The sequence below is a fragment of the Triturus cristatus genome, chromosome 4_1 (assembly GCF_964204655.1).
Source record: "Triturus cristatus chromosome 4_1, aTriCri1.1, whole genome shotgun sequence".
Lineage (NCBI taxonomy): Eukaryota > Metazoa > Chordata > Amphibia > Caudata > Salamandridae > Triturus > Triturus cristatus.
The window spans coordinates 592,207,203-592,226,741 of record NC_140585.1 but is presented as its reverse complement, the minus strand read 5'-3'; positions in this window follow the sequence as shown (position 1 = coordinate 592,226,741).

Genomic DNA, 19,539 nt, shown 5'->3' with positions numbered 1-19,539 from the left:
CTTACCGTAAGCTTACCGTAAGCTTACCGTAAGCTTACCGTACGCGAGCTCAAATCTGATTGGTTGTCACATGACTGTAAACATTCGAATCGGACGAAATCAGGAAGTGTTGGCCGCCATTTCGTGTGTTTCACACAGAAAAAAAAAGGGAGATAACTTGAAAAGGGGGCAAGGAAGAGAGTTACAGACCCCCTAACATTTGAAAGGGGGTCAAAGAAGGACAGAAAAGTACAAAAAAAACATTTATTAATTTAAAAAAAAAATCGCGGGGTACGCGTGCGGTAAGCTTACGGTGAGCTTACCGTACGCGTACGGTAGAAAAAAAAATAAAAAAAGAAATAAAATTCAGATTTAAGTGTTTAGATATTAGGGGGCTCTAAAAAGAGCCGTTGTGTTTATGAAGTGATTTGATTTTTTAGTGGTACCTACAAGTAAGTACCGATGCAGAGTCTAAGGTTCAAGAGGAAGACTCTGTTCCCTTCATCAGTGAAGTGTACACCATCTCCTCTATAAATGTCTTGCATGTCGTAACGCAAGTTGTTGTGGTAAATGGAACCCATACCATAGTCTTGGAGGAAAGCAGAAACAGATTTGTTGACGTGCTTTCTTGCTTTGTCAATCTGCGGACAAAAATGATTGGACCAGTTCCATTTTTGCCTTTGGCATATGTTAGAATATGCAAAGGCAGTTTTAGGGAAAAGTGAAAACAGTTGTGCAAAGGTCTCCTTCATAAGCATTTCCAGACCTACCCCAGTCAAAGTGCCTAGGTCATTGCCACCACAGTGCACTATAATGAGGTCAGGGTGTTGGATTTGCATGAAGGATTTCACCAATGGCATCAATTGGTGCCACTTTAACCCTCTCTGACCAATCCATTTAATGTCTACATTTGGCAAAGCAAGGTCTCTCACCATACCTGTTTTCTCTGCATACTTTTCACTCTAGAAGACATAGCTGTGCCCTACAATCCACACTGTGAACATCTTCCAAGGAGATCTGGATGCACTCAGGAGGTGTATTTCAGTAGAATGGGAAAAAGAAATGAAAGACAGTTTGGAAATGGAGGCATACATATTTTTTTAAAATAAAAAGAACTCATTGGCTGTTTCATACCATTCTACACTAAAAACTAGGCTGTATGTGTCAATTTATAGAAGCATGTTTTGTATTGGTACAGAAAAATGTGTTACCAAAGAACAGTACTATGGATTTGCTGTTAGGTTTGAAAAGTCAAGCACTCTTGCTCTTTGGAAATGAAACATTGTGTGGTGAACTTCTGACCTAACTCTACACAGCAGTGTTCCAAGAGCTGTTGCTATGGTAGCAGGCAGAAGTCAAGTTGGGGGAAGGGTACTAGGCTGAAGTCAAGTTGGGGGAAGGGTACTTTTGGAAAAGGGTTGGTTTTCAACCAATAGAAATGTGTGATTACATTTGAAAAAAAGGGGGAAGCACTGAGATTTGAAATTAACATGTATATGTGTGGAAAAAGAGAGGGAAACATTGCCATTATCTGGTTCTGCTGAGAGGAGAGAGGTGTACAGAACAGAGATCCTGGCTCTGATAATCTGCTGTTTGAGTGCCACATTTCTTTCACAACTAATTTTAAAGGTGAGTTATGAGTTTGAGAGGGGATGTATATGGTAAATTAAGAAATGAATAATAGAATTGGAATTCCTTTTGTTGAAGTTGTGTTTATCGTTTTGTGTTTTGGGAGAAATTTAAATGTAAGGAACATGTAAAATAATATGGACTTTGTTTTCACCATAAAATAAGGTGTACTGGTATAAATGAGGAATACTTTTAGGGTTTGAGGTTGCAGTCAATAATGCAAATACATTCAGCATCACTAAGGCTGGTTGCCCTTGCTGGAGTGTAGTCAGTCACCCAGGTTACACATGTTGCTGGTCTCAAAAAGCTGTTTGGACACGTGCTTTTTTCAGAATCTGAAAAGTGGATTCAAAATGTGTCAGACTGTAAAAGTACTTATCACTTGCCAAAAAAACAGTAGGAAGTGTGCTTTCCAATTGGCAAAGAAATTTCGTTTTCTGACTAATATCAAACCATGACTCTGTGTGCAAAGAGGAATTATAGACAGAGATTTATTGTGTATTACTCTGGTAATTTTACAGTTGCATTAGTAGGAAAGGGGGAGCTATTTTTTCTGCAGAAGCAGACTCTTAGCACACACCCAGCTGCTTATCCTGTGGAATCATGCATAGTATTCACAACTGAGTGGGGTTTGAGGTTGCAGTCAGTAATGCAAATACATTCAGCATCACTAAGGCTGGTTGCCCTTGCTGGAGTGTAGTCAGTCACCCAGGTTACACATGTTGCTGGTCTCAAAAAGCTGTTTGGACATGTGCTTTTTTCAGAATCTGAAAAGTGGATTCAAAATGTGTCAGACTGTAAAAGTACTTATCACTTGCCAAAAAAAGAGTAGTAAGTGTGCTTTCAAATTGGCAAAGAAATTTCGTTTTCTGCCTAATTTGAAACCATGACTCTGTGTGCAAAGAGGAATTATAGGCAGAGATTTATTGCGTATTACTCTGGTAATTTTACATTTGCATTAGATGGAAAGGGGGAGCTATTTTTTCTGCAGAAGCAGACTCTTAGCACACACCCAGCTGCTTATCCTGTGGAATCATGCATAGTATTCACAACCGAGTGGGGTTTGAGGTTGCAGTCAGTAATGCAAATACATTCAGCATCACTAAGGCTGGTTGCCCTTGCTGGAGTGTAGTCAGTCACCCAGGTTACACATGTTGCTGGTCTCAAAAAGCTGTTTGGACATGTGCTTTTTTCAGAATCTGAAAAGTGGATTCAAAATGTGTCAGACTGTAAAAGTACGTATCACTTGCCAAAAAAACAGTAGGAAGTGTGCTTTCCAATTGGCAAAGAAATTTCGTTTTCTGACTAATATCAAACCATGACTCTGTGTGCAAAGAGGAATTATAGACAGAGATTTATTGTGTATTACTCTGGTAATTTTACAGTTGCATTAGTAGGAAAGGGGGAGCTATTTTTTCTGCAGAAGCAGACTCTTAGCACACACCCAGCTGCTTATCCTGTGGAATCATGCATAGTATTCACAACCGAGTGGGGTTTGAGGTTGCAGTCAGTAATGCAAATACATTCAGCATCACTAAGGCTGGTTGCCCTTGCTGGAGTGTAGTCAGTCACCCAGGTTACACATGTTGCTGGTCTCAAAAAGCTGTTTGGACATGTGCTTTTTTCAGAATCTGAAAAGTGGATTCAAAATGTGTCAGACTGTAAAAGTACTTATCACTTGCCAAAAAAAGAGTAGTAAGTGTGCTTTCAAATTGGCAAAGAAATTTCGTTTTCTGCCTAATTTGAAACCATGACTCTGTGTGCAAAGAGGAATTATAGGCAGAGATTTATTGCGTATTACTCTGGTAATTTTACATTTGCATTAGATGGAAAGGGGGAGCTATTTTTCTGCAGAAGCAGACTCTTAGCACACACCCAGCTGCCTATCCTGTGGAATCATGCATAGTATTCACAACCGAGTGGGGTTTGAGGTTGCAGTCAGTAATGCAAATACATTCAGCATCACTAAGGCTGGTTGCCCTTGCTGGAGTGTAGTCAGTCGCCCAGGTTACACATGTTGCTGGTCTCAAAAAGCTGTTTGGACATGTGCTTTTTTCAGAATATGAAAAGTGGATTCAAAATGTGTCAGACTGTAAAAGTACTTACCACTTGCCAAAAAAACAGTAGTAAGTGTGCTTTCAAATTGGCAAAGAAATTTCGTTTTCTGCCTAATTTGAAACCATGACTCTGTGTGCAAAGAGGAATTATAGGCAGAGATTTATTGCGTATTACTCTGGTAATTTTACATTTGCATTAGATGGAAAGGGGAGCTATTTTTTTCTGCAGAAGCAGACTCTTAGCACACACCCAGCTGCTTATCCTGTGGAATCATGCATAGTATTCACAACCGAGTGGGGTTTGAGGTTGCAGTCAGTAATGCAAATACATTCAGCATCACTAAGGCTGGTTGCCCTTGCTGGAGTGTAGTCAGTCACCCAGGTTACACATGTTGCTGGTCTCAAAAAACTGTTTGGACATGTGCTTTTTTCAGAATCTGAAAAGTGGATTCAAAATGTGTCAGACTGTAAAAGTACTTATCACTTGCCAAAAAAAGAGTAGTAAGTGTGCTTTCAAATTGGCAAAGAAATTTCGTTTTCTGCCTAATTTGAAACCATGACTGTGCAAAGAGGAATTATAGGCAGAGATTTATTGCGTATTACTCTGGTGATTTTACATTTGCATTAGATGGAAAGGGGGAGCTATTTTTCTGCAGAAGCAGACTCTTAGCACACACCCAGCTGCTTATCCTGTGGAATCATGCATAGTATTCACAACCGAGTGGGGTTTGAGGTTGCAGTCAGTAATGCAAATACATTCAGCATCACTAAGGCTGGTTGCCCTTGCTGGAGTGTAGTCAGTCACCCAGGTTTCACATGTTGCTGGTCTCAAAAAGCTGTTTGGACATGTGCTTTTTTCAGAATATGAAAAGGGGATTCAAAATGTGTCAGACTGTAAAAGTACTTATCACTTGCCAAAAAAACAGTAGGAAGTGTGCTTTCCAATTGGCAAAGAAATTTCGTTTTCTGCCTAATTTCAAACCATGACTCTGTGTGCACACAGGAATTGTTTTTAGATATTTAATTTGTAATGGTGTTATTGTGATTTTCACTTGTAGGAAAGGGGTACATAGTATTTTAAGATTTGAAAAGATCATAAAAAATGTAGTAATATATTTAAATAAAATAAAGGAAATTTTTTTTAGTTTTTTTCAGGTATTGCTGAAGAGCAGTGAACAAAATTTAAGATGCCTACAAAATCCAGACTAAGGAAAAACCACAAAAAAAACTATATTTGAAGACAACTGGAGGACCTAAGTTAGTTGGAGATGCTCATGTTGGGAAAAAGAGAAAGTCTTCTGGTAAGCAGACAAAAGATTTTTTAAACAATATCTTCAAAAAAAGGAAAAATGTACAAAATGTCTGTACTGGAAAGAATGTTTTAAATAGAAAACAACAGGAAAAAATTGAGCATTTAGTTAATGCAAATGTACCTTCAGAAACAATAAAGATTAACTTAAAAAGAAAAACAGCGTTTAAAGAGATTCGTAGAAAAATGTTTCAGAGAAGAGTTATGTCCAATTTGATAAAGGATGTGAAGAAATATAAGAAAAAAGCTAAATTTTATAAGAGAAAAAAAGAAATTGAAGCCATTGCAGCAAAGGCTTTAGAATTAAGAAGGAAACTATTCATTTTAATTTTGAACAGGATGCGTACATTAGATAAAATGGTCAATGTACTGAAATCACAAAGCAAAAGGAAAAGACTAGTGAAAAGAACAAACTTTTGTAAAGTGTTTTTAGGAGAATGGATGCATAGTTCAAGTAGTGAACCTTTTTTTAATGAAGAGAGTTATTTTCAAAGTAATAGTTTGCTGCATGCAGTTGACACCAGAGGTCGTGCTTATGAAGTGAAAAATGGTTGTATAATGGAGAAGGAGAAAATGGTTCCAAGAGATGAGGTACAAGTGATGGCGGATGAGGCTATGGGGAGACGTCCAAAAGCCCCAGTGTACACTTGGAATTGTAGTAGTATTTGCACTGTGCGTCAGGAATCTATTGATAAATTTTGTGAGTTTCTAAGAGAATATAGTAAAAAAAGTGTTAAACAGAAGATAAAGGTGCTTCAAAGTCTAGATCCATGCAGAGTGAGAGAGAATACTGGTTTGCAGGGACATTCTCTGGCTTGTCTATCTAGAAAAGTGTGTAAAAGTGTTTTTCATCATTTTAGGATGCTGGCTGTTCATCATACTGAAATGAGAAAGTTTGTGAGATGGTTGTATTTTGCTAAAAGTCCAGCAATAAAGTTAGATGAATTGAATAGGGCTCTGTTCCGTGGATCGGTATCAGATGTAGAGAAGGTTACTGATGAAATTCAGTTTTGTTACTTTGGTCCAGAACAAGAAAGTGCAGAAAAGGACACAGTAAATGAGGAAGAAGTGGAAGAGAATGTAGAACCCTCTGTAAGTAAGACATTTAATGATCACATAACAAAATTTGCAATAATCTCTAATGAAAGACCAAATATTACTTGTATTTGTGTAACGCCCTGAACGTCTCAGGATCGTTTAACAGACACGACAATGAGGACGCAACCACTAGTGAAGGGTTAGTTGTTTTAATGAAGGCAAATATAATACAAAGAATAAACAAAAGTTATAGTCACTGGAATCCTCCAGGCTAAGTACGTTAGCAGCCCACAGCACGGATGGTCCTAACCGTCCTCTGCATATACGCCGGTCCCGGCGTATGCCAACAGAGGGCAGAAATGAAATGGCCGACAATGCCAATCGGTAGGCTGTGAGGGGCACGAAGAGTGTTGGGGAGAATCGAGGAGTCAGGGAAACACCCAGCCGGGGTCTCTACCTGAAGGGAGCAGCCGCTCAACCTCTTCCTCAGACTGCACCGGGACGCGGAGTCACCTCCTGGTGATGCGTCACCAATACCCCAATCACAAGCAAGAAGACTGAACCGAGAGCAGCCGCTCGATCGATCCTGTGGACTTCCAAGTCTGTAACGCGGCAAACACCTCCTGGTGTGCGTTACAGCTGGCAGTCCCTGTGTCTCTGGTCGGGCTGGGAGTTACGACTCCAACCAGCAAAAGCGCCACTGCGCTTGGACTCAGCCGAGTCAAAAAGCGAAGCTCAATGGTTGACCGGTAGAGCTTCCGGGTCCTTCACAGGTGACGATGGGGCAAGACACGGCCCAGGGAGTAACGACTCGACCTACCTCCGTTCTTGCCTTACTGGAGCACCACTCCGGAACACTGCTCTTCACGAAGCAGGTACGTCGGTGTGAACACAATATCCGACAGCGTTGTACCTCCCGGTTCCTCCCTTTATAGGGCGTGTTTTCCTTGAGTTATGTAACAGCTCTCCTGTTTACAGAAGGGCGTGTTTCCTTGAGTTATGTAACAGCTCTCCTGTTTACATAAGGGCGTGTTTCCCTTGTATGACAGGAATTCTTGACAGTACATCCTCCCTCTCAGCGGCTCCCCATGGGTCCAGCGCTGGCAGGAAAACGCCGATGGAACAAGGAGACCAAGCGCGGAGCATGAACCCCTTCAGCCGGTTCCCATGAATGCTCCTCCGGGCCATAGCCTTTCCACGCAACCAGGTACCACAGCTTCCCCCTGCGCCATTTGGACGCCTGTATGCCCGACACTTCATACTCCACCTCCGACTCCACGCATACCGGCCGAGGTGTCCCAGACGGCTTGGAGGGTGCTGGTTTGAGCAATGATACATGAAAGACAGGGTGTATCCGCAATGACTGGGGCAAGCACACCTTCACGTTCACGGGACCCATACACTTGGTAATTCGATAGGGGCCCATGTACTTGGGATGGAACACACTGTTCTTTCGAAACCTCATGTTTCTTGTGGATATCCAGACGTAGTCTCCAGTGCGGTACAGTGGCCCGGGCCTTCTCTTCCTATCTGCCGCAGCCTTGTATCTTCTCTTGGCCTCTATTAGGACAGCCCTTGAGCGCATCAATGTGTCTTTTATGTGTGCCACCCTGTCCGCTGTGGCGGGAATCCTGTCCTCTCTGAACGGATGTAGAAATGGCAAGAACCTGGGATGTTGGCCATAGTTGCTATAGAACGGAGATGACTGTGTGGAGCTGTGAGTGGCGTTGTTATAGGCTATCTCTGCAACCCATAGCAAGTCGACCCATTCTTCCCTGCCCTGGTCCACAAAACATCGCAGATACTGTTTGAACGTTTGGTTCAGGCGCTCGGTTTGGCCGTCCGTTTGAGGGTGGTAGCTGGTGGACAGGGCGGTCTTAACATGCAGCGCAGTGCACCAAGTCTTCCAGAATTGCGCAGTAAACTGCGATCCCCGGTCCGACACGATCACCCCAGGTAATCCATGCAGTCGTACCACATTCTTTAGGAGTAGTGACGCCAATTCCCCGGCCGTAGGGACTCTCTTGCAGGGGATGAAGTGCCCCATTTTCGTCAAGTAATCCACCACCACCAGTATTGCCGTCATCCCCTGGTCTACCGGTAGGCCCACCACGAAGTCCAGTGATATGCTATCCCATGGTCTATCCGGGGTTGGAAGTGGATGTAAGAGCCCTTGGGTTCGGCCATGGTCGGCCTTCATGGTAGCACACGTAGGACACTCCTGTCCCCACCTCCTGACATCCACTCTCATGGTTGGCCACCAGAAATGCCGTCCCATGCTAGCCACCGTTTTTTCAAAGCCCAAATGACCTGCGCATGGAGAGTCATGGCACCAGATCAATGCTTGTTTCCTTAGCCTAGGCGTGGGTATCAATAGGCACCTGCCCTTCAGGGGTATCCCGTCCTTCAGCTGCCATTCTCTGTGACTGAGGAGCCACCTCCGCCATGCGAATGACCTGATCCCTCTCTTTATTCCCCTCAGGAAAGTATCCGGTTGGATAACCCCCAATACCATCCTCGGGGAAATGATGGAACGCTCGGTCGCAGGCAATGGTTCCTTAACTGCAGATTGACGGGACAGGGCGTCCGCCTTTCGGTTTTCCATCCCCGGCCGATATGTGATGCGGAAGTTGAACCCCGCAAAGAAGATCATCGACCGCAGCTGCCTGGGAGAAAGGTGTCTAGTGGCCGTCATGAACTGTAGGTTCCGATGGTCCGTGTACACCGATACCACATGTCTTGCCCCCATCAACCAATGCCTCCATTCGGTGAAGGCGTCCTTGATTGCGAGAAGCTTCTTCTCCGCAATATGGTAGTTGCGTTCGGCGTCGTTGAGTTTGCGGGACATGTACGCAACGGGATGAAGCACCCCTGTGTCGTGGTTGCGTTGGGACAAGATAGCCCCCAGCGCCACATCCAACGCGTCCGCTTCCACCACGTAGGGGAGATCCGGATCGGGGTGAGCCAACACCGGCGCCTTACCAAAGGCGCTTTTCAGGGCCTCAAAGGCTTTGTTCGCTTCAGGGGACCAGACAAACTCCTTGGACTTCCTCAGTAGCTGTGTGATTGGGGCCACCACTCCTGAAAATCCATCTATGAACCGCCTGTAAAAGTTGGCGAAGCCAATGAAACTTTGGACGTCCTTCACGCTTTGGGGCACCGGCCATTCTTTCACCGCCTTGATCTTTCGTTCTGCCATCTCCTGTCCCTCTGGACTCAGCATCACTCCGAGGAATTCCACGGATGTGACGTGGAAGTCACACTTGCTGAGTTTACAAAACAGCATGTTTTCCCTCAGCTTTTGGAGCACAGCTTTGACGTGGTGTACGTGCTCCTCCACACTGGACGAATAGATGAGGATGTCGTCGATATATACAACCACGTAGATATCCAACTCCTCTCTGAATACCTCATTCAAAAAGTACTGAAAGGCTGCCGGGGCGTTGCACAGACCGAACGGCATGACGAGGTACTCAAAAAGGCCGAACCTGGTCTTAAAGGCGGTCTTCCACTCGTCTCCGTCCCTCATGCGCACCAGATGGTATGCCCCTTTCAAATCCAACTTGGTGTAGATACGAGCTTTCTTGACCTGTTCCAGAAGTACACTGATGAGAGGCAAGGGGTACCGATTTTTTATGGTTATCGCATTCAATGCCCTAAAGTCCACACAGGCTCTCAGCTCCCCATTAGCCTTCGGGATGAAGAAGAGTGGCGAGGCGGCCGGAGACTTGGACGGGCGGATGAATCCTAGCTTGAGGAGTTTATCCAGGTACCCCCGGAGATGCACGTTTTCAGGCTCCGTCAGGGCATACAGCCTGCCGCTGGGAACGCTGGCCCCTGGCACCAGGTCGATCTGGCAGTCAAACTGTCTATGTGGTGGTAGCACTTCCGCCTTCACCTCATCAAATACATCCTCAAAACTGTGATAAGCCTGGGGGAGAGCCACATCTTTTTCTGCCGCTGTAGCCACCGTCTGACTCCCGCTCTCATCTGCGTCAAGGGATTCCGTTCTTATTCCACAATGCAGGATGCAATACGGTGACGTCATTTCGATGCGATGTGTTGGCCAATCCACAAAGGGGTTGTGTTTCTGTAGCCACGGCAATCCCAATATGACGCCATATTGGGGCGCTCGGATGATGTTAAAATCGATTTGTTCCAAATGGTTCCACCCATATCTCATCGGAAGGACCCCCGTGTGCTGCCCGATGGGCCCCGTCACCAATCGCCTTCCGTCTACAGCATAGACGTCTTCGGGTACAGCTTTGGGAAGAAGCACTAGCCCTAGCCTGCATGCCTCGTTGTGGTCCATAAACATGCCAGTGGCCCCTGAATCCACCATGGCCACAACGGGTATCCACTGGTCATGCACTCCCACGTGTACCGTGATAAACAGGTGTCGTTGTCCCTTAGTGACCGAGTTGGAAAGTGAAGGGATGGATGAGTGACTCCGAGATGCCCCTTCTCTGGTCTTGGAGTCCTCTAGTTTTCCGCCGGTATGTCCACCACGGCTGTTACCGACCGGTTGGCCCGATAACGTGACGTCTTCGGTTTGGCAGGGCATTCACGTACGTAGTGGCCTTTTTTGCCACAATATAGGCACAATCCTTGTTTACGGCGTGACTCTTTCTCCGTGGCTGTGAGGCTCGCTCGTATTGCGCCGATGTCCATGGGTTCTCCCTTGGATGCGGTGGAAGTTTCAGGACTTCCCACCGTCACATAGGATGGAAGGGATTTTCCTTTTCTCCCATGATCCCCCTTTCTTTCACTTAGCCTATGTTCCAGCCGCAATACCAGGTTGATAAGGCCCTCACATGTCTTGGGTTGAGGGTCAATATGAGCCACGGCGTCCTTGAGCTCATCGCACAGCCCTTGATGGAAGAGCGCCGTCTGTTTAGCAACAGGCCACTTGGTTTCCGCAACCAGCCTTCGGAACGCGTTGAGATACTGCACCAGGTCGTTGGATCCCTGTCTCAACTCAAGCATTTCACGGTCCGCCGTGTACGAGTCAGCCCTTCTGTCGAATACCTTCAGGAATTCCTCGCGAAAAGCACCCCAATCACATAAGAGGGGGTCGTCCCTGCTCACCAGAGGTACGGCCCATTGTGCCGCGTTTCCAGCCAAATAGGATATAAGGAAAGCCACACGAGCCTGATTCGTGGGGAACGCCTTTGGTTTGCACGATAAATGTAGCGCCACTTGTGTGAGGAATACCTGCACTGTGTTAGGATCCCCACTGTACCTCTCTGGTGTCGCCAAGGGGATGGCTACCGGCATTTCCACTACTACCGCAGGGGTCTGATTCGTGAGGGAGGTGCTGGGCGTGAGCGGGTCCAATTGGATAGCATCCAGTCTGGCTTTTACATCGGCTGTTTCTTGCCTAGAGGCAGCCACTTCAACTTGCATGGCCGCTAAAGCAGCCAGCACATCATCAAGTGTTGCCATGTCTGTTATCGACCGGGAGACAGTTAGTGTTATTAAGGTCGGATATTTTGTAACGCCCTGAACGTCTCAGGATCGTTTAACAGACACGACAATGAGGACGCAACCACTAGTGAAGGGTTAGTTGTTTTAATGAAGGCAAATATAATACAAAGAATAAACAAAAGTTATAGTCACTGGAATCCTCCAGGCTAAGTACGTTAGCAGCCCACAGCACGGATGGTCCTAACCGTCCTCTGCATATACGCCGGTCCCGGCGTATGCCAACAGAGGGCAGAAATGAAATGGCCGACAATGCCAATCGGTAGGCTGTGAGGGGCACGAAGAGTGTTGGGGAGAATCGAGGAGTCAGGGAAACACCCAGCCGGGGTCTCTACCTGAAGGGAGCAGCCGCTCAACCTCTTCCTCAGACTGCACCGGGACGCGGAGTCACCTCCTGGTGATGCGTCACCAATACCCCAATCACAAGCAAGAAGACTGAACCGAGAGCAGCCGCTCGATCGATCCTGTGGACTTCCAAGTCTGTAACGCGGCAAACACCTCCTGGTGTGCGTTACAGCTGGCAGTCCCTGTGTCTCTGGTCGGGCTGGGAGTTACGACTCCAACCAGCAAAAGCGCCACTGCGCTTGGACTCAGCCGAGTCAAAAAGCGAAGCTCAATGGTTGACCGGTAGAGCTTCCGGGTCCTTCACAGGTGACGATGGGGCAAGACACGGCCCAGGGAGTAACGACTCGACCTACCTCCGTTCTTGCCTTACTGGAGCACCACTCCGGAACACTGCTCTTCACGAAGCAGGTACGTCGGTGTGAACACAATATCCGACAGCGTTGTACCTCCCGGTTCCTCCCTTTATAGGGCGTGTTTTCCTTGAGTTATGTAACAGCTCTCCTGTTTACATAAGGGCGTGTTTCCTTGAGTTATGTAACAGCTCTCCTGTTTACATAAGGGCGTGTTTCCCTTGTATGACAGGAATTCTTGACAGTACATCCTCCCTCTCAGCGGCTCCCCATGGGTCCAGCGCTGGCAGGAAAACGCCGATGGAACAAGGAGACCAAGCGCGGAGCATGAACCCCTTCAGCCGGTTCCCATGAATGCTCCTCCGGGCCATAGCCTTTCCACGCAACCAGGTACCACAGCTTCCCCCTGCGCCATTTGGACGCCTGTATGCCCGACACTTCATACTCCACCTCCGACTCCACGCATACCGGCCGAGGTGTCCCAGACGGCTTGGAGGGTGCTGGTTTGAGCAATGATACATGAAAGACAGGGTGTATCCGCAATGACTGGGGCAAGCACACCTTCACGTTCACGGGACCCATACACTTGGTAATTCGATAGGGGCCCATGTACTTGGGATGGAACACACTGTTCTTTCGAAACCTCATGTTTCTTGTGGATATCCAGACGTAGTCTCCAGTGCGGTACAGTGGCCCGGGCCTTCTCTTCCTATCTGCCGCAGCCTTGTATTTTCTCTTGGCCTCTATTAGGACAGCCCTTGAGCGCATCAATGTGTCTTTTATGTGTGCCACCCTGTCCGCTGTGGCGGGAATCCTGTCCTCTCTGAACGGATGTAGAAATGGCAAGAACCTGGGATGTTGGCCATAGTTGCTATAGAACGGAGATGACTGTGTGGAGCTGTGAGTGGCGTTGTTATAGGCTATCTCTGCAACCCATAGCAAGTCGACCCATTCTTCCCTGCCCTGGTCCACAAAACATCGCAGATACTGTTTGAACGTTTGGTTCAGGCGCTCGGTTTGGCCGTCCGTTTGAGGGTGGTAGCTGGTGGACAGGGCGGTCTTAACATGCAGCGCAGTGCACCAAGTCTTCCAGAATTGCGCAGTAAACTGCGATCCCCGGTCCGACACGATCACCCCAGGTAATCCATGCAGTCGTACCACATTCTTTAGGAGTAGTGACGCCAATTCCCCGGCCGTAGGGACTCTCTTGCAGGGGATGAAGTGCCCCATTTTCGTCAAGTAATCCACCACCACCAGTATTGCCGTCATCCCCTGGTCTACCGGTAGGCCCACCACGAAGTCCAGTGATATGCTATCCCATGGTCTATCCGGGGTTGGAAGTGGATGTAAGAGCCCTTGGGTTCGGCCATGGTCGGCCTTCATGGTAGCACACGTAGGACACTCCTGTCCCCACCTCCTGACATCCACTCTCATGGTTGGCCACCAGAAATGCCGTCCCATGCTAGCCACCGTTTTTTCAAAGCCCAAATGACCTGCGCATGGAGAGTCATGGCACCAGATGAATGCTTGTTTCCTTAGCCTAGGCGTGGGTATCAATAGGCACCTGCCCTTCAGGGGTATCCCGTCCTTCAGCTGCCATTCTCTGTGACTGAGGAGCCACCTCCGCCATGCGAATGACCTGATCCCTCTCTTTATTCCCCTCAGGAAAGTATCCGGTTGGATAACCCCCAATACCATCCTCGGGGAAATGATGGAACGCTCGGTCGCAGGCAATGGTTCCTTAACTGCAGATTGACGGGACAGGGCGTCCACCTTTCGGTTTTCCATCCCCGGCCGATATGTGATGCGGAAGTTGAACCCCGCAAAGAAGATCATCGACCGCAGCTGCCTGGGAGAAAGGTGTCTAGTGGCCGTCATGAACTGTAGGTTCCGATGGTCCGTGTACACCGATACCACATGTCTTGCCCCCATCAACCAATGCCTCCATTCGGTGAAGGCGTCCTTGATTGCGAGAAGCTCCTTCTCCGCAATATGGTAGTTGCGTTCGGCGTCGTTGAGTTTGCGGGACATGTACGCAACGGGATGAAGCACCCCTGTGTCGTGGTTGCGTTGGGACAAGATAGCCCCCAGCGCCACATCCAACGCGTCCGCTTCCACCACGTAGGGGAGATCCGGATCGGGGTGAGCCAACACCGGCGCCTTACCAAAGGCGCTTTTCAGGGCCTCAAAGGCTTTGTTCGCTTCAGGGGACCAGACAAACTCCTTGGACTTCCTCAGTAGCTGTGTGATTGGGGCCACCACTCCTGAAAATCCATCTATGAACCGCCTGTAAAAGTTGGCGAAGCCAATGAAACTTTGGACGTCCTTCACGCTTTGGGGCACCGGCCATTCTTTCACCGCCTTGATCTTTCGTTCTGCCATCTCCTGTCCCTCTGGACTCAGCATCACTCCGAGGAATTCCACGGATGTGACGTGGAAGTCACACTTGCTGAGTTTACAAAACAGCATGTTTTCCCTCAGCTTTTGGAGCACAGCTTTGACGTGGTGTACGTGCTCCTCCACACTGGACGAATAGATGAGGATGTCGTCGATATATACGACCACGTAGATATCCAACTCCTCTCTGAATACCTCATTCAAAAAGTACTGAAAGGCTGCCGGGGCGTTGCACAGACCGAACGGCATGACGAGGTACTCAAAAAGGCCGAACCTGGTCTTAAAGGCGGTCTTCCACTCGTCTCCGTCCCTCATGCGCACCAGATGGTATGCCCCTTTCAAATCCAACTTGGTGTAGATACGAGCTTTCTTGACCTGTTCCAGAAGTACACTGATGAGAGGCAAGGGGTACCGATTTTTTATGGTTATCGCATTCAATGCCCTAAAGTCCACACAGGCTCTCAGCTCCCCATTAGCCTTCGGGATGAAGAAGAGTGGCGAGGCGGCCGGAGACTTGGACGGGCGGATGAATCCTAGCTTGAGGAGTTTATCCAGGTACCCCCAGAGATGCACGTTTTCAGGCTCCGTCAGGGCATACAGCCTGCCGCTGGGAACGCTGGCCCCTGGCACCAGGTCGATCTGGCAGTCAAACTGTCTATGTGGTGGTAGCACTTCCGCCTTCACCTCATCAAATACATCCTCAAAACTGTGATAAGCCTGGGGGAGAGCCACATCTTTTTCTGCCGCTGTAGCCACCGTCTGACTCCCGCTCTCATCTGCGTCAAGGGATTCCGTTCTTATTCCACAATGCAGGATGCAATACGGTGACGTCATTTCGATGCGATGTGTTGGCCAATCCACAAAGGGGTTGTGTTTCTGTAGCCACGGCAATCCCAATATGACGCCATATTGGGGCGCTCGGATGATGTTAAAATCGATTTGTTCCAAATGGTTCCACCCATATCTCATCGGAAGGACCCCCGTGTGCTGCCCGATGGGCCCCGTCACCAATCGCCTTCCGTCTACAGCATAGACGTCTTCGGGTACAGCTTTGGGAAGAAGCACTAGCCCTAGCCTGCATGCCTCGTTGTGGTCCATAAACATGCCAGTGGCCCCTGAATCCACCATGGCCACAACGGGTATCCACTGGTCATGCACTCCCACGTGTACCGTGATAAACAGGTGTCGTTGTCCCTTAGTGACCGAGTTGGAAAGTGAAGGGATGGATGAGTGACTCCGAGATGCCCCTTCTCTGGTCTTGGAGTCCTCTAGTTTTCCGCCGGTATGTCCACCACGGCTGTTACCGACCGGTTGGCCCGATAACGTGACGTCTTCGGTTTGGCAGGGCATTCACGTACGTAGTGGCCTTTTTTGCCACAATATAGGCACAATCCTTGTTTACGGCGTGACTCTTTCTCCGTGGCTGTGAGGCTCGCTCGTATTGCGCCGATGTCCATGGGTTCTCCCTTGGATGCGGTGGAAGTTTCAGGACTTCCCACCGTCACATAGGATGGAAGGGATTTTCCTTTTCTCCCATGATCCCCCTTTCTTTCACTTAGCCTATGTTCCAGCCGCAATACCAGGTTGATAAGGCCCTCACATGTCTTGGGTTGAGGGTCAATATGAGCCACGGCGTCCTTGAGCTCATCGCACAGCCCTTGATGGAAGAGCGCCGTCTGTTTAGCAACAGGCCACTTGGTTTCCGCAACCAGCCTTCGGAACGCGTTGAGATACTGCACCAGGTCGTTGGATCCCTGTCTCAACTCAAGCATTTCACGGTCCGCCGTGTACGAGTCAGCCCTTCTGTCGAATACCTTCAGGAATTCCTCGCGAAAAGCACCCCAATCACATAAGAGGGGGTCGTCCCTGCTCACCAGAGGTACGGCCCATTGTGCCGCGTTTCCAGCCAAATAGGATATAAGGAAAGCCACACGAGCCTGACTCGTGGGGAACGCCTTTGGTTTGCACGATAAATGTAGCGCCACTTGTGTGAGGAATACCTGCACTGTGTTAGGATCCCCACTGTACCTCTCTGGTGTCGCCAAGGGGATGGCTACCGGCATTTCCACTACTACCGCAGGGGTCTGATTCGTGAGGGAGGTGCTGGGCGTGAGCGGGTCCAATTGGATAGCATCCAGTCTGGCTTTTACATCGGCTGTTTCTTGCCTAGAGGCAGCCACTTCAACTTGCATGGCCGCTAAAGCAGCCAGCACATCATCAAGTGTTGCCATGTCTGTTATCGACCGGGAGACAGTTAGTGTTATTAAGGTCGGATATTTTGTAACGCCCTGAACGTCTCAGGATCGTTTAACAGACACGACAATGAGGACGCAACCACTAGTGAAGGGTTAGTTGTTTTAATGAAGGCAAATATAATACAAAGAATAAACAAAAGTTATAGTCACTGGAATCCTCCAGGCTAAGTACGTTACCAGCCCACAGCACGGATGGTCCTAACCGTCCTCTGCATATACGCCGGTCCCGGCGTATGCCAACAGAGGGCAGAAATGAAATGGCCGACAATGCCAATCGGTAGGCTGTGAGGGGCACGAAGAGTGTTGGGGAGAATCGAGGAGTCAGGGAAACACCCAGCCGGGGTCTCTACCTGAAGGGAGCAGCCGCTCAACCTCTTCCTCAGACTGCACCGGGACGCGGAGTCACCTCCTGGTGATGCGTCACCGATACCCCAATCACAAGCAAGAAGACTGAACCGAGAGCAGCCGCTCGATCGATCCTGTGGACTTCCAAGTCTGTAACGCGGCAAACACCTCCTGGTGTGCGTTACAGCTGGCAGTCCCTGTGTCTCTGGTCGGGCTGGGAGTTACGACTCCAACCAGCAAAAGCGCCACTGCGCTTGGACTCAGCCGAGTCAAAAAGTGAAGCTCAATGGTTGACCGGTAGAGCTTCCGGGTCCTTCACAGGTGACGATGGGGCAAGACACGGCCCAGGGAGTAACGACTCGACCTACCTCCGTTCTTGCCTTACTGGAGCACCACTCCGGAACACTGCTCTTCACGAAGCAGGTACGTCGGTGTGAACACAATATCCGACAGCGTTGTACCTCCCGGTTCCTCCCTTTATAGGGCGTGTTTTCCTTGAGTTATGTAACAGCTCTCCTGTTTACATAAGGGCGTGTTTCCTTGAGTTATGTAACAGCTCTCCTGTTTACATAAGGGCGTGTTTCCCTTGTATGACAGGAATTCTTGACAATTTGTTGCCGCAGAACTCATTATAGAAAACAAACCAGGAATGTTGATCTCTAAAGAAAAAGTGAAAATGAAGATAATTATAAGTGGAAGGATTTTGCCACATATATATTTCTTGAAAATTGTTTTGAATTGGGTGAAGATCAGCGTATTTGTAAATACTGTTACGACAAGTTAGAGGAAAATAGAATGCCGACCAGAGCTGTACATAATAATTTAGAATTGGATGCTATTCCTGCCGAACTTTCTGAATTAAATACATATGAGTCTATACTTATTCAATGTGTTCATCCGTTCCAGACCATAGTACGTATGGAGCCCAAAACTGGTAAATTACCTCCTTCAGATTTACTGAGAGGTTTAAAAGGTAGAGTGGTGTATTTGCCCTTGGATTTGAAAAAAATATGGAAACTATTGATGCAGATACTTTGGAAACTGAACCATTAGTTATTCTGGTTAATGGTGTACCTACAAAGAATAAGAAGATTTGGCAGGAGCTGGTAGATGTACGGAAAGTACAAAGAGCAAATTTGTATTTGAAAAGGAATAACACATGGTATGAATCAATTTATATAGAAGAAGAAGAAGAAGATTTACAAGAAGACACAGAAACACCAACTGGACAAATTGAAAAAGTGGACAAGTCAAAGGAAGAAGAAATTTATGAACATTTTAGCATACATCCTCTTCATTCAAAAGAAGTTATGGGAGACAATATTCATCTGTTTCAGATGAAGAAAGCAAAAGGAACTCCCGTGAGTGTATGGGAGGAGAGCTTGGAAGCTCGATGTTTTCCCCAGCTGTTTCCTACAGGAAAAGGAGGACGATACGATGAACGTCCAGAACAGATTCCAGCTTCTGAGTATCGAACTACAAGACTATATGCAGAAGATCCCAGATTTCGACAAAGTATTCCTTATTTGTTCCATCTTTTATTTGAAAGTGACTTGTCTGCATTATCATATGCAGTAAATCACATTTTAAAAAGTGGAGTACATTTACAAAATGTGTCTGCTAAGGATTTTATGGAGAAAGTGCAGCACCGAGATGATCATTTGGAAACACAACTGATCAATCTGATGGCTTGTCAGCGTGGGACAAATGAATATTGGTACCGACGCCATGGTGAATTAAAATGCATGTTACGGAATTTAGGAACACCAACATGGTTCCTTACCCTAAGCTGTGCTGAGTACGCTTGGGATGATTTACTGGATTTTCTACGAGAGGCAAATTCAAACATTAAAAACATCGAATACAGTACAGCAGGAGAACTGTGCTCATTGGATCCGGTTAATGTTTGCAGATATTTCAATCATAGATTTGAGGCTATGATGTCCTTCATCTGCAATAAAAAAAATCCACCTCTTGGAGAAGTAGTGGATTTCTTTTGGAGAAAAGAGTACCAGGCAAGAGGTGCTCCTCATATTCATATGCTGTTGTGGATCAAGGATGCCCCAAAGTTTGGAACAGATACTGATGAAGCAGTGTTATCTTTCATTGAAGAATATGCAACATGTGCTATACCAAAAAGCACAGAAGAGAAAAAGTTAAAGGAGCAAGTTTTACGTTTCCAAAGTCATCGGTGTGGAAAATACTGTCGACGGAAATACAAGAGCAAAGATAAATACTACACTAAATGTCAATTTGGATTTCCTAGACCTGTTCTTTCAAATGGAAGAGTAAACAGTTTTATGTCATCTGTGAGACATACTATTACAAGAAAATCACCTAAGAATACCTAC